Source organism: Salmo trutta, unplaced genomic scaffold (genome assembly GCF_901001165.1).
Source record: "Salmo trutta unplaced genomic scaffold, fSalTru1.1, whole genome shotgun sequence".
In the NCBI taxonomy this organism is placed as follows: Eukaryota; Metazoa; Chordata; class Actinopteri; order Salmoniformes; family Salmonidae; genus Salmo; species Salmo trutta.
Genome location: NW_021822911.1, coordinates 12,873,985 through 12,889,483, shown reverse-complemented (window position 1 = coordinate 12,889,483; position 15,499 = coordinate 12,873,985). Strand labels below are relative to the sequence as shown.

Below are 15,499 nucleotides of genomic sequence, written 5' to 3'. Positions count from 1 at the left end.
GTCCTTTTTGAACTTGCCCGCATACATTACGGATGAGGAGATAGAAGAGAAACTAAAAGGCTGGAATGTGAAGGCGACCACGCCAATCAAGAGGAGGATGTGGCCAGGAACGGACATTGTAGATGGGACGAGATTTTGCAAGGTAAAGTTTACAGACAATGTGCAATCCTTGCCATATTCTACTAAATTTAACACTGTCGAGGGATTTGAATATTTTCGTGTAATCCACGACAATCAAGTGAAGGTATGTAGATTATGTATTCAGCCGGGGCACATACTAAAGGAATGTCCGGAATTCACATGCCACAAATGTAGTGAACAAGGGCATTATGCCAGAGAATGTCAGAACATAGGAAATGTGTGCAAAATGTGTGACAGACCCAAAGTTAGATGTAGCTGTAACAAGGGAGAAGATCACTTACTTTTGCAAACAATGGACCTCACGTCTGAGGAAGGGGAGGGGAGTGTGCCGATGGAGAGAGAGGATGAGAGTGACATGGAGAGTGTGACTCCAGAGACAATGGCAGATAAGCTTGAAGAGCCTGTAATGTCTTATGGCAAAGCACGAGACGGGGTTTTAGTCTCTGCTGCTGACAAGGTGGAACAGCAGCACATGATGGGTGAAATACATACACAGGTGGAGATGGTGCAAGGTGCTTCTCAGGTGCCTGAGCCAGCTTTAAGCCTGTGTGAGAATTACACCAAAGAGTGGGTTGGGTCCACTGAAGTCACGGGCACTGTTAAAGCGCACTTTTCAAAAGGCTTCACAGCCGCTCCCCCCAAAAATCCAAATAAAGAGACGGATGATGAAATAGATGGTGAAGATCTTCAGTTGTTTGTAAAAAATAAGAGGTCATTGTCGAAAACCAGGGAGATGATGGGATTTGGAAAAAAGAAAAAGTAGGATTTGAAAGGACTTGTTTGACTCTGATTATACTTCTGCAAACATTAATAATGATTACAGTCGCATCCCTAAACGGTAACAGTTTGAGAAACATGAGAAAATTTGAGCAGGTATTAGTGTCTGTTAAGGCAGACATGTTGTGTTTTCAAGAGACCAATTGGACAGAATCCAAAATGCAGGAGATTAAGAGTAAATGGTCTGGTTTAATTTTTTGTAGTCATGGAGGAGATAAAACATGTGGTGTGGCTATTTTGATAAAAAAAAATGATGTGGTGCAGAATGTAAAACAAATATATGCTGGCAATGATGGTAGACTTATTGTAATTGAATTTGAAGTTCAAAATGTAGTTTTTCGTTTAATTAATGTTTATGCTTCAAATATTGAATCTGAAAGGAGAGAAATGTTTCACAAATTAAAAACACTGTGCTCAGAAAACTGTATACTGATAGGAGATTTTAATGTGAGGTGTAGTAGAATGGATGCCTCTAGTTGTGCTAAATTCAGATATGACTCTTCTAGAAATGCATTATGGAAACTTATGAATGAGGAGAATCTAGTAGATATATGGAGGGCTGAAAATCCAAACAGAAGAGTATTCTCTAGAAGGCAGGTGGTTCTAAAGGAATTAAAACAAAGCAGAATTGATTTATGTCTAGCAAAACAAGAATTGGTGCAGAATGTTAAGAAGGTGTCATATACCTTTACAGCATATAGTGATCATGCAGTAATGTCATTTGAAATGGGTTTTGGTGTGGAGAGGAGAGGGGGAGGTGTATGGTGTTTAAATGCCAGTCTGTTAAAGGAGGAAGGATATAGAAATGATATTGTTGAATGTATTAATGATGAAATGTCTAATGTACTGTTAAAAGAGAATGTGTGTTTATGGTGGGAGGAAGTGAAAGTAAAAGTAAAAAATAGGAGTATTAGGTACGCAAAAAATCATAACCGGTTAGATAAGCAGAAAGAAATAATGCTTAGGAATAGGATGTTGCATGAACTTGAAAAGGCTGATACGGATCCAGACTATGATGTTGTGAATTATTTGAAAATCCATGCAGAGCTGGGTAGTTATGAAAAAAAGAAATGTTTGGGTGCTATTGTTAGGAGCAGGGCACAGTACGCTTTGGAGGGAGAGAAATGTACATCCTTTTTTTTGGGTCTGGAAAAAAGAAAACAAACTAAGAGTTACATTGTAGAGTTGGAAGATGAAAGAGGTGTAAAGGTAAACGATTTTGTTGGGATCTTAGAGACAGTTGAAAACTTTTACAGAAATCTTTACAAAAAGAATGATGTAGATAAAGTGTGTGTTGTAAAAGTGTTGGATACAATTAGTGCCAAAGTATCGCAGGCAGAGAGAATGATGTGTGATGAAGAGATTTCGATTATGGAAATCAAGGAAGCAATTGTTAGCACGCAAGGTAATAAAAGTCCGGGTTTGGACGGTTTAACAAATGAGTTCTTGAAAGTCTTTGTAGATATTTTGGCACCCATTTTAGTGAGGGTGTTTCATTATATGGAAGAGAATAAGGAAATCCCTAGTCTATGTCAACTGGAATGCTAACGATCTTATTCAAAAATAGGGGCAGTAGATTAAAGTTAGAAAATTATAGGCCTATTAGCCTTCTAAATTCGGACTATAAGATACTGACTAAAGTGTTAGCGAATAGGATGAAAAAGGTGATTGGGAGTATTATTGAATCAACACAAGCCTACGGCATACCTGGAAGAGATATTGCAGATGTAATTTGTACAATTAGGGATGTTGTTAATCAAATGAAAAATGAAGGTGGTATAGTTTTAAGTTTGGATTTTAACAAAGCTTTTGATAGAGTGGAGCAATAAAGAAGTAAGGGGTGTTGGAATCCCAGGTGGTGGTGTCAGTGTTGTACATCAGTATGCTGATGACACTACTTGTACTGTGAAGGATATAGAAAGTATTGGAAGCATTATGGAAATCATAGATATATATGGCAAGGCATCGGGTGCTAAAGTTAATATAGAGAAGACTGAAATAATGTTTGTTGGGGATATCAATGTAAAAGGGTGTGAGATTCCATTCAAGAGCGCAAAGGATTTTATTAAAGTGCTGGGAGTAAACATTGGTGTAAAGGAGAAAGAGGCAAAAGATATAACTTGGACTGGGATCCTTAATAAAGTCAAGCTAACGTTGAATTTCTGGAAAAATAGAAAACTTAAGTTACAAGGGAAAGTAATTGTTGCAAATGCTTTGGTATTATCCAAATTTGTGTATGTTTTGGGAGTCCTGGACATGCCGGAGTGGGTCCTAAATGAATTGAATAATGTGGTGTCAAATTTTATATGGGATGGTAAAGGAGTGAGAATAGCTCAGAAAACATTGATTGCTGACTATGTGGATGGAGGTTTAAAACTTGTAGATTTAGATGTCAAAAGAAAAGCTATTAGGATAAAAACAGTAAAGAAATATTTGTATGACAGTGAAGATTATGGCTGGAAACACTTCTTTAAAGTCTACTTAGAGGAGAGTGGTGGTTGTGAGGATAATGGTTTATTGATGGGGCTTAAAAGGGCAATGTTTGAAAAGGTACCAGATTTTTATAAAGAGGTGCTAAATGCATGGGCAGAGTTGTTGCCTAATGTATATTATGAATGTGGACATATTGACCTGATTATGAATCAACCTATATTTCTGAATGAGAAAATCAAGAACAAAGAAAAAGTTTTGTTTAATAAAGTATTTATGAGTGCAGGTCTACGGCAAATAAAAGATTATACATATGAGGTAATTCCAGGGTTTTTACCTGGGGAAGCTATTTTTGACATAATCAATGAATGGGATGAAGAGGTGGGAAGGGGAACAGTGAATAATATGTATAACAAGATAAAGAATAGTATACCAAGAGAATGGTTTGATTTAATAAATAGTGAAGTTTAAAGAGAAGATTTATTTGTATTTCCTAATTTGTTCATTGGTAGCAGTAAGAAGAAAGTACATTTATCTAGTATACCAGTGAAAAGATTGTATAGAATAATGGTAGGAAAAGTGTGTAGAAGGCCGGCTGCTGAGAAATTTTGGAAAGTAGTTTTTCCGGAATTAGATGAAAAAAAGATATGGGAAAATTTAAATGTAAAATATAATAGTAAGGAGTGTGAAAATAATGATTTCAAATTAAGACATAATAGAATATTTACAAAGGTGGTGTTAAAGCAAATTAATGGTGAGATAGAAAGGGAATGCGATGTATGTGGACGTTTCCCGGAAACTCTAATGCATTTGTTTATAGAATGTGAGGATTTAAAATATTTTTTTTGTAAAGTTAAGGAAATGTTATGTAGAAACTGGGGGGGAGATTTCGTGAAAAAGTATGCGTGGGAGGAACTTTTGTTATTTGGAGTGTCTGGTAAATGTGAGGGTGTTAATGTGTGTTTGTTGAATATGGTTTTGAGTTTTGTGAGGTATGCTATTTTTTGTAGGAGGAATTATGTTTCTTTTGACAGAAAGAGGGTTCAGGTGTGGAGTATCTTTATAGCACTGTTCAGTAAACACATAGATATGTTGTTTAATTATGGGATGGAACATTTTGATGAATCTTTTGTTGAAGGGAGTGGGTTAATTTCACGAGAGGAGAGTGGAGGTATCACTTACAATTTTTGAAAGCACTGTTTTGATATTTACTTTGTTTTTCATTGGGTCCCTTGAATTTGATAGGGGGTGAATTGTTCACCAGCTTCTGTTAGTCTAGTGTCTTCTGTATTGTTCTCTGTGGATTGTACTGTAAACAGTAGATTGTACTGTAAATATTGTAAACAAACATTTTTGATAATAAAAAAAAAATAATAAAAAAAAAAATCACGTTCGCTTTACACGCGAAAGGTCCTCGGTTCGAAACCGGCTGGAAACAGTGCTATTTGACACGTGCAGTAGGTACTGTACTTTTAACAGAGAATAGTTATTTTCATAAATGCCTAATTTTGGAAATTTGAACGCGTGCCATGAATATCTGTACAATTTGGTTTACTCCTTGCAGATAATTGTAGCAGCAGTTTCTGTAGTGTAGTGGTTATCAAGTTTGCTTCACACGTGAAAAGTCCCTGGTTCGAAACCCAGCGGAAACAACGCTAATTGACACATTCAAGAAGTATCATAGTGATAACAGAGAAATTCATTAATGACTTATTTTGGAAATTCGAATACGTGCCATGAATATCGGTAAAATTCGGTTTACTCCTTGCAGCTAATTGTAGCAGCAGTTTCTGTAGTCTAGTGGTTATCACGTTCGCTTAACACGCGAAAGGACCTTGGTTCGAAACCGGGTGGAAACAGTGATCTTTGACACGTCCAGTAAGGTACTGTACTTTTAACAGAGAAAAGTTATTTTCATAAATTCTGTATTTTGGAAATTCGAATACGTGCCATGAATATCTATAAAATTCGGTTTACTCCTTGTAGATAAATGTAGCAGCAGTTTCTGTATTGTAGTGGTTATCATGTTTGCTTCACACGCGAAAGGTCCCTGGTTCGAAACCAGGTGGAAACAACGCTCATTGACACATTGAAGAAGTACCATAGTGGTAACAGAGAATTTCATTAATCCCTTATTTTGGAAATTCGAATACGTGCCATGAATATCTTGAAAATTCGGTTTACTCCTTGTAGCTAAATGTAGCAGCAGTTTCTGTGGTGTAGTGGTTATCACGTTCGCTTCACACGCGAAAGGTCCCTGGTTCGAAACCGGGCGAAAACAATGCTCATTGACACATTCAAGAAGTACTGTAGCGTTAACAGATAATTTCATTAATGCCTTATTTTGGAAATTTGAATACGTGCCATGAATATCTGTAAAATTCGGTTTACTCCTTGCAGAAAAATCAAGCAGCAGTTTCTGTAGTGTAGTGGTTATCACGTTCGCTTCACACGCGAAAGGTCCCTGGTTTGAAACCAGGCGGAAACAACGCTCATTAACACATTCAATTAGTACCACAGAGAATTTCATTAATCCCTTATTTTGGAAATTCGAATACGTTCCATGAAAATCTTTAAAATTTGGTTTACTCCTTGCAGCTAATTGTAGCAGTAGTTTGTGGTGTAGTATTTATCACGTTCGCTTCACACACGAAAGGTCCCTGGTTCGAAACCAGTGGAAACAACGCTCATTGACACGTTCAAGAAGTATCATAGTGATAACAGAGAAATGCATTAATGACTTATTTTGGAAATTCGAATACGTGCCATGAATATCGGGAAAATTCGGTTTACTCCTTGCAAAACGATCGAGCAGCGGTTTCTGTAGTGTAGTGGTTATCACGTTCGCTTTACACGCGAAAGGTCTTCGTTTCAAAACCGGGCGGAAACAGTGCTCTTTGACATGTGCAGTAGGTACTGTACTTTTAACAGAGAATAATTATTTTCATAAATCCCTAATTTTGGAAATTCGAATACGTGCCATGAATATCTGTAAAATTCGGTTTACTCCTTGTAGCTAAATGTAGCAGCAGTTTCTGTAGTGTAGTGGTTATCATGTTTGCTTCACACGCGAGAAGTCCCTGGTTCGAAACCGGGCGGGAACAACGCTCATTGACACATTCAAGAAGTACCATAGTGGTAACAGAGAATTTCAATAATTCTTTATTTTTGGAAATTCGAATACGTGCCATGAATATCTGTAAAATTCGGTTTACTCCTTGCAGAAAAATTAAATAGCAGTTTCTGTAGTGTAGTGGTTATCACGTTTGCTTTACACGCGAAAAGTCCTCGGTTTGAAACCGGGCAGAAACAGTGCTCTTTGACAAGTGCAGTAGGTACTGTACTTTTAACAGAGAAAAGTTATTTTCATAAATTCTGTATTTTGGAAATTCGAATACGTGCCATGAATATCTGTAAAATTCGGTTTACTCCTTGTAGCTAAATGTAGCAGCAGTTTCTGTAGTGTAGTGGTTATCATGTTTGCTTCACACGCGAAAAGTCCCTGGTTCGAAACCGGGCGGGAACAACGCTCATTGACACATTCAAGAAGTACCATAGTGGTAACAGAGAATTTCAATAATTCTTTATTTTGGAAATTCGAATACGTGCCATGAATATCTTTAAAATTCGGTTTACTCCTTGCAGAAAAATTAAATAGCAGTTTCTGTAGTGTAGTGGTTATCACGTTTGCTTTACACGCGAAAAGTCCTCGGTTTGAAACCGGGCAGAAACAGTGCTCTTTGACAAGTGCAGTAGGTACTGTACTTTTAACAGAGAAAAGTTATTTTCATAAATTCTGTATTTTGGAAATTCGAATACGTGCCATGAATATCTGTAAAATTCGGTTTACTCCTTGTAGCTAAATGTAGCAGCAGTTTCTGTAGTGTAGTGGTTATCACGTTTGCTTCACACGCGAAAAGTCCACGGTTCGAAGCCGGGCGGGGACAACGCTCATTTACACATTCAAGAAGTATCATAGTGGTAACAGAGAAATTCATTAATTCCTTATTTTGGAAATTCGAATACGTGCCATGAATATCGGTAAAATTCGGTTTACCACTTGCAGAAAGATCGAGCAGCAGTTTCTGTAGTGTAGTGGTTATCACGTTCGCTTTACACGCGAAAGGTCCTCGGTTCGAAACCGGGTGGAAACAGTGCTCTTTGACACGTGTTGATGATCAGTTACTTGAGAAGGAGACCAAGTCAGGACGCTGGACAGGGTGGATTCAATTATAGTAAGGCATTTTATTATGAGACAAAGATATTTGGCAAAGCGTGCACGAACTCCTTCGTTTAGCTCATAGGGAACTAGCGGAAGAGAGCGCCGAAACATGGTGTGCATCCAATTTATACAATGAAATAACAGTGTGTTGACGTAGGTTGAGTCTAGTAGGTCCGCTCTCCTGACTGGTCGATGAGTGGAGGGACGGTCCATTCTCCAGGTGGTGTCGACTTCCCATTGGCCCTGGGCAGTGTCCTTTGTCCTCGGAGTCCAACACCCCTAAGTGTGTTTTTCTGCTAATTCGTGTCTGGTTGGTTACGATATTCATGGAATGTTGTTTTTTACACCAGTGGTCAGTTCGTGTGGCTAGGGCGCTTTCATGTCTTGACATTTTTGTGTGAGTGCTTAAGTCAGCCATCTGTCTCTGGGTGTGGTCATGATTGGTATCAGTTGGTTGCTCAATATGTCTCTGGAATTTTGTTGTGTGCTGTTGTGAAGCATGTTGTGCAAATGCCCTCCTTATAGATCATTAGGTAAAACGTTAGATTATCTTTATTACAAATCCCCCTCTTCACGTCTGCAAGACGTGACAAAGAAAAAGGGGAACAGGCTTGCTCGGCGATAGGTACTTGTCGTCTCATTGATCTGAACTTTCACTCGGTCCGTAGCTCACCATCTGCTCCGTTATCATCTCTCTAAAGTTCTGGTTATTAAACCTCTTGCACACGGGACCAAACAACAACCACACAACCCAAACACACTCATACAGGTTAAAGCAGCCCATAATACAGTTCTTGCAACACTTTTCCATTTCCCAAACATGAGCTGTGTTATCAAAAATGTACGTACAGCAATGAACCTAATCATTCTACCTACACCATCCTCTTTGCCCGTAACATATCGAGAGTCAGTCTATTTTACCAGGTCATGAGGGAGGTGGCGGATAATTGGTCAGAGAACCTCTTTACTGCATCCCCTGTTTCATTCATGAATCTCTGTTGATTAAATGATGTCATTAATTCAATCCACATTATTATTTATTGTCAACTACCAACATAATGTAGTGTTAAAGCCTTCACATATTTGATTCATAACTTTGTATTCATCTGGAACCTCCTTGAGGATGCCAATAGCATCCATCTAGACAAAGCCATTCCCATCCTTATCAAAACTCCTCCTGTACCTACTTTAGCCTCCTATAACTGGTCTCTTATCACTAATTCAAACTGGTTGGACCAATAACCCCAGGGCGCAAGTTCCTAACCACCCTTTGTGGTAATTCTTGTCGTATGCGTCCTTTGCTGGTACTAGCCCACCCTTCATCAGCCATAGGTGCTATGAGGTTACACATTTTCTCCTGTGCTTTCAAACCTGTCAGTCACATTAACGATTACCTTTCCAGCCGTTAAAATCATCTCAATTCTCGGTGCCATTCTTGTATCTATAACACTGGTGCTCATCAGGAATCCAGGTGAACCGAGGTGGGTTGGCTGAGTACTTCAATCTGGCCAACCCCAATTCCTGTACAGTTGTCTGCTTCCCCAAGGAATTGTTTAATGCTCACCTAAAATTCTACATCTTGATCTTCTTTGATTCCTTATTCTGTACGTCACTCATCAGTGTATTATATAGTTTATCTTCTACTTCTTCTCAATGACAACGGTATCGTATGATTAGTACCAGAAGGTGTTGGATCTGAATGTATCAGAAAGATTAGATTATGATGCAGCTCAGAGCATCTACTCTTCCCAAAAACCGTCAACCCTCTCCTGCCCTTAGTCTCTCTGCTAGGTACCACCCCATACTCACACCTCTAGGAGCACACACAGTGATGAACGGTCGGGATAGGAAATCTTCGTTAAGGAGGTAACCCCCGGACCTTATTGGTTCTCGGTTCTTCTCCTAACTCTGTGTGTGATCATCAGTGCTCATATGTGTACATACCTTCTTGCAGTGGGTAACGTGGACCCATGTGACTCTCTCAGCTTTCCTACTGGCAAAGGCAATGGTTTAATAGCACCTGGTATGGGCCTTCCCAACGGGACTGCTTCCAGTTTTTTCTCCTCAGGGACTGGATCCACACCCAGTCTCCTAGTTGGATTGAGTGAATCACCTTCTCCTGCAATTCACCTGTCGGACACAAAATCTTGGACATACGGGTTTGGTTAACAGTCTTCTCATGTGCTCTGCTAGTATATCTTTAACTTATATGTCTACCTGTTCTGGTATTTCTATTCTCCCTAACTCTGGCATTCTATAGGCTCTACCTGATTAGCTAAACTGTCATCCATCATTTAAAGAGATGGCTCTTAGTAAACCAACTCTAGGGATAATATCTTGACTTAATATTTTAGCTACCATAATCATGTCCACCAAGTAAGTTGGGAACGCTTCTACCCATTTGCTATACTTATATATTATTGTTAAACACCCCTTCTTCCCCTCAAATCTGAAATGAAATGTATGCATTCACTACTGTAAGTCGCTCTGGATAAGAGCGTCTGCTAAATGACTAAAATGTAAATGTAAATCGGAATAGTTCACTAAGTCCATTTCCAAATGTTGGAATGGATATTCTACAAAAAATTATCCTTCTATCTTCTATTCTTATGTCTTTTCTGTCTCTCCCAGTGTTATTTCTGTCCTCACCTGTTTATAATTTAACTATGCTGGTCTCCACTCACTAACCGTTATCTAATTCTTCTGTGTCCCTTTTATCTTCTCTTCCTTGCTTCTGCTCTCCTCCTGCTACTTCCAACCCATCAAGGTCTCAGCAGTGCAGGGGAGTACTAGAGGTCTCATTGTCTTATTCCATAGCTACTTAAATTTATCTCGATACCCTCAATGATCCTGGATTACCTACTGATGTCATATATTCCTGTCCTGTTGACTTAAGTCTACCATTATTAACCTTAATTAACAACAAAATATAATAATACTATTATATTAATTCCACAGTCTTGTTGTGTTAAATCTCTTCCACTAAATACAACCTTAATTTACTTTAATAATCAGCAGGAGAGACGTCTCTATAGCGCAGGTCAACTCTCTGTCCTTGATGGTGCGTTTCCTGTACTGTCCGTATAGACATATAGTCTGTCTATGACTCTAGGACTATCCCATACCCACGACTAGCAAGCCTTTTTTCCCTCAATGACAGAAACGTCTCTACTATAGCAGCATATCATCAGCTTCCAGAGAGATCTCATGGTTTAACAATATGGAGACTAAATAGTTCATGTAGGTAGATGTCATGTGGAACAGTGGAGTCAGTGCAGAGAGAGTTGTGTCATTAGATGTAACCAGTATGTATATGTTATGTTGTACTGAAAGACAGGGTAGAAATCTGGTATTTTTGTCATAAAACATGTGAAGGTTTTTTATTCTTCTTTCTATTTTACTTTCTCTTTGGGGCAGGTGTAACTCTCATCTCTCTAGGTCATGCCAGTAGGCTACAGTAGGTTGTATCTCTCTAGGTCATGCCAGTAGGCTACAGTAGGTTGTATCTCTCTAGGTCATGCCAGTAGGTTACAGTAGGTTGTATCTCTCTAGGTCATGCCAGTAGGTTACAGTAGGTTGTATCTCTCTAGGTCATGCCAGTAGGTTACAGTAGGTTGTATCTCTCTAGGTCATGCCAGTAGGCTACAGCAGGTTGTATCTCTCTAGGTCATGCCAGTAGGTTACAGTAGGTTGTATCTCTCTAGGTCATGCCAGTAGGCTACAGTAGGTTGTAACTCTCTAGGTCATGCCAGTAGCTAGGTCATGCCAGTAGATACGACAGAAGTGTGTCAAAAACACAGTAGCTAATATAGACCGAAAGCGTATAAATATCTTGAATCTTTCGGCTATGTTGGCTAGCAAGCTACCGAGGTGGTTGACGAGCTGTTTATGAAGAACCGTCCACTAGATTATACGTCACGCTGCAGCATCGCCTGAAAGACGCACATCGCCGTCTGCTGACTGGAGGGAAACGCAGTTGAGGATCACATTTTATTTTTCAGACAAAGATTATTTTACATGGACTTAATTAAATAATACTATTGAGACATACAAAGACAGGAATGTGGTGATTGATTAGTGAGAATAAAACATGTTTACTACAGCACATTTAAGGCATTTTCATTCAGTCAAACAACATATAAATAAGTAGCCAGCTACTGTAGCTCTATACTGCTGCTACATGGTGTAACAATACATCATGTAGATGTATATAATGAACAGACTAGGTCTATACTGCTCCTACATGGTGTAACAATACATCATGTAGATGTATATAATGAACAGACTAGGTCTATACCGCTCCTACATGGTGTAACAATACATCATGTAGATGTATATAATGAACAGACTAGGTCTATACTGCTCCTACATGGTGTAACAATACATCATGTAGATGTATATAATGAACAGACTATGTCTATACTGCTCCTACATGGTGTAACAATACATCATGTAGATGTATATAATGAACAGACTAGGTCTATACTGCTCCTACATGGTGTAACAATACATCATGTAGATGTATATAATGAACAGACTAGGTCTATACTGCTCCTACATGGTGTAACAATACATCATGTAGATGTATATAATGAACAGACTAGGTCTATACTGCTCCTACATGGTGTAACAATACATCATGTAGATGTATATAATGAACAGACTAGGTCTATACTGCTCCTACATGGTGTAACAATACATCATGTAGATGTATATAATGAACAGACTAGGTCTATACTGCTCCTACATGGTGTAACAATACATCATGTAGATGTATATAATGAACAGACTAGGTCTATACTGCTCCTACATGGTGTAACAATACATCATGTAGATGTATATAATGAACAGACTAGGTCTATACTGCTCCTACATGGTGTAACAATACATCATGTAGATGTATATAATGAACAGACTAGGTCTATACTGCTCCTACATGGTGTAACAATACATCCTGTAGATTTATATAATGAACAGACTAGGTCTATACTGCTCCTACATGGTGTAACAATACATCATGTAGATGTATATAATGAACAGACTAGGTCTATACTGCTCCTACATGGTGTAACAATACATCATGTAGATGTATATAATGAACAGACTAGGTCTATACTGCTCCTACATGGTGTAACAATACATCATGTAGATGTATATAATGAACAGACTAGGTCTATACTGCTCCTACATGGTGTAACAATACATCATGTAGATGTGTATAATGAACAGACTAGGTCTATACTGCTCCTACATGGTGTAACAATACATCATGTAGATGTATATAATGAACAGACTAGGTCTATACTGCTCCTACATGGTGTAACAATACATCATGTAGATGTATATAATGAACAGACTAGGTCTATACTGCTCCTACATGGTGTAACAATACATCATGTAGATGTATATAATGAACAGACTAGGTCTATACTGCTCCTACATGGTGTAACAATACATCATGTAGATGTATATAATGAACAGACTAGGTCTATACTGCTGCTACATGGTGTGGGATGTCATCTATAATAATGACATAAAGGCTATGCTGCTACGGTGTGGGATGTCATCTATAATAATGACATAAAGGCTATGCTGCTACGGTGTGGGATGTCATCTATAATAATGACATAAAGGCTATGCTGCTACGGTGTGGGATGTCATCTATAATAATGACATAAAGGCTATGCTGCTACGGTGTGGGATGTCATCTATAATAATGACATAAAGGCTATGCTGCTACGGTGTGGGACGTCATCTATAATAATGACATAAAGGCTATGCTGCTACGGTGTGGGACGTCATCTATAATAATGACATAAAGGCTATGCTGCTACGGTGTGGGATGTCATCTATAATAATGACATAAAGGCTATGCTGCTACGGTGTGGGATGTCATCTATAATAATGACATAAAGGCTATGCTGCTACGGTGTGGGACGTCATCTATAATAATGACATAAAGGTTATGCTGCTACGGTGTGGGATGTCATCTATAATAATGACATAAAGGCTATGCTGCTACGGTGTGGGACGTCATCTATAATAATGACATAAAGGCTATGCTGCTACGGTGTGGGACGTCATCTATAATAATGACATAAAGGCTATGCTGCTACGGTGTGGGACGTCATCTATAATAATGACATAAAGGCTATGCTGCTACGGTGTGGGACGCCATCTATAATAATGACATAAAGGCTATGCTGCTACGGTGTGGGACGTCATCTATAATAATGACATAAAGGCTATGCTGCTACGGTGTGGGACGTCATCTATAATAATGACATAAAGGCTATGCTGCTACGGTGTGGGACGTCATCTATAATAATGACATAAAGGCTATGCTGCTACGGTGTGGGATGTCATCTATAATAATGACATAAAGGCTATGCTGCTACGGTGTGGGACGTCATCTATAATAATGACATAAAGGCTATGCTGCTACGGTGTGGGACGCCATCTATAATAATGACATAAAGGCTATGCTGCTACGGTGTGGGACGTCATCTATAATAATGACATAAAGGCTATGCTGCTACGGTGTGGGACGTCATCTATAATAATGACATAAAGGCTATGCTGCTACGGTGTGGGACGTCATCTATAATAATGACATAAAGGCTATGCTGCTACGGTGTGGGATGTCATCTATAATAATGACATAAAGGCTATGCTGCTACGGTGTGGGACGTCATCTATAATAATGACATAAAGGCTATGCTGCTACGGTGTGGGACGTCATCTATAATAATGACATAAAGGCTATGCTGCTACGGTGTGGGATGTCATCTATAAAAATGACATAAAGGCTATGCTGCTACGGTGTGGGACGTCATCTATAATAATGACATAAAGGCTATGCTGCTACGGTGTGGGACGTCATCTATAATAATGACATAAAGGCTATGCTGCTACGGTGTGGGATGTCATCTATAATAATGACATAAAGGCTATGCTGCTACGGTGTGGGACGTCATCTATAATAATGACATAAAGGCTATGCTGCTACGGTGTGGGATGTCATCTATAATAATGACATAAAGGCTATGCTGCTACGGTGTGGGACGTCATCTATAATAATGACATAAAGGCTATGCTGCTACGGTGTGGGACGTCATCTATAATAATGACATAAAGGCTATGCTGCTACGGTGTGGGACATCATCTATAATAATGATATAAAGGCTATGCTGCTACGGTGTGGGACGTCATCTATAATAATGACATAAAGGCTATGCTGCTACGGTGTGGGACGTCATCTATAATAATGACATAAAGGCTATGCTGCTACGGTGTGGGATGTCATCTATAATAATGACATAAAGGCTATGCTGCTACGGTGTGGGACGTCATCTATAATAATGACATAAAGGCTATGCTGCTACGGTGTGGGACGTCATCTATAATAATGACATAAAGGCTATGCTGCTACGGTGTGGGATGTCATCTATAATAATGACATAAAGGCTATGCTGCTACGGTGTGGGATGTCATCTATAATAATGACATAAAGGCTATGCTGCTACGGTGTGGGACGTCATCTATAATAATGACATAAAGGCTATGCTGCTACGGTGTGGGATGTCATCTATAATAATGACATAAAAGCTATGCTGCTACGGTGTGGGATGTCATCTATAATAATGACATAAAGGCTATGCTGCTACGGTGTGGGATGTCATCTATAATAATGACATAAAGGCTATGCTGCTACGGTGTGGGACGTCATCTATAATAATGACATAAAGGCTATGCTGCTACGGTGTGGGATGTCATCTATAATAATGACATAAAGGCTATGCTGCTACGGTGTGGGACGTCATCTATAATAATGACATAAAGGCTATGCTGCTACGGTGTGGGATGTCATCTATAATAATGACATAAAGGCTATGCTGCTACGGTGTGGGACGTCATCTATAATAATGA

The 15,499-nt window shown here is 39.0% G+C and overlaps 4 non-coding genes across 4 annotated transcripts; all 4 read left to right on the top strand.

The window, feature by feature from the left end:
* Nucleotides 1-5,556: 5,556 nt before the first annotated feature.
* Nucleotides 5,557-5,629, top strand: trnav-cac (transfer RNA valine (anticodon CAC)). Its single transcript has one exon. It is a non-coding gene; the product is annotated as a tRNA-Val (tRNA).
* A 134-nt stretch (nt 5,630-5,763) lies between these two features.
* On the top strand, nt 5,764-5,836 carry trnav-cac (transfer RNA valine (anticodon CAC)). Its single transcript has one exon. It is a non-coding gene; the product is annotated as a tRNA-Val (tRNA).
* A 329-nt stretch (nt 5,837-6,165) lies between these two features.
* Nucleotides 6,166-6,238, top strand: trnav-uac (transfer RNA valine (anticodon UAC)). Its single transcript has one exon. It is a non-coding gene; the product is annotated as a tRNA-Val (tRNA).
* A 1,191-nt stretch (nt 6,239-7,429) lies between these two features.
* Nucleotides 7,430-7,502, top strand: trnav-uac (transfer RNA valine (anticodon UAC)). Its single transcript has one exon. It is a non-coding gene; the product is annotated as a tRNA-Val (tRNA).
* Nucleotides 7,503-15,499: the final 7,997 nt, after the last annotated feature.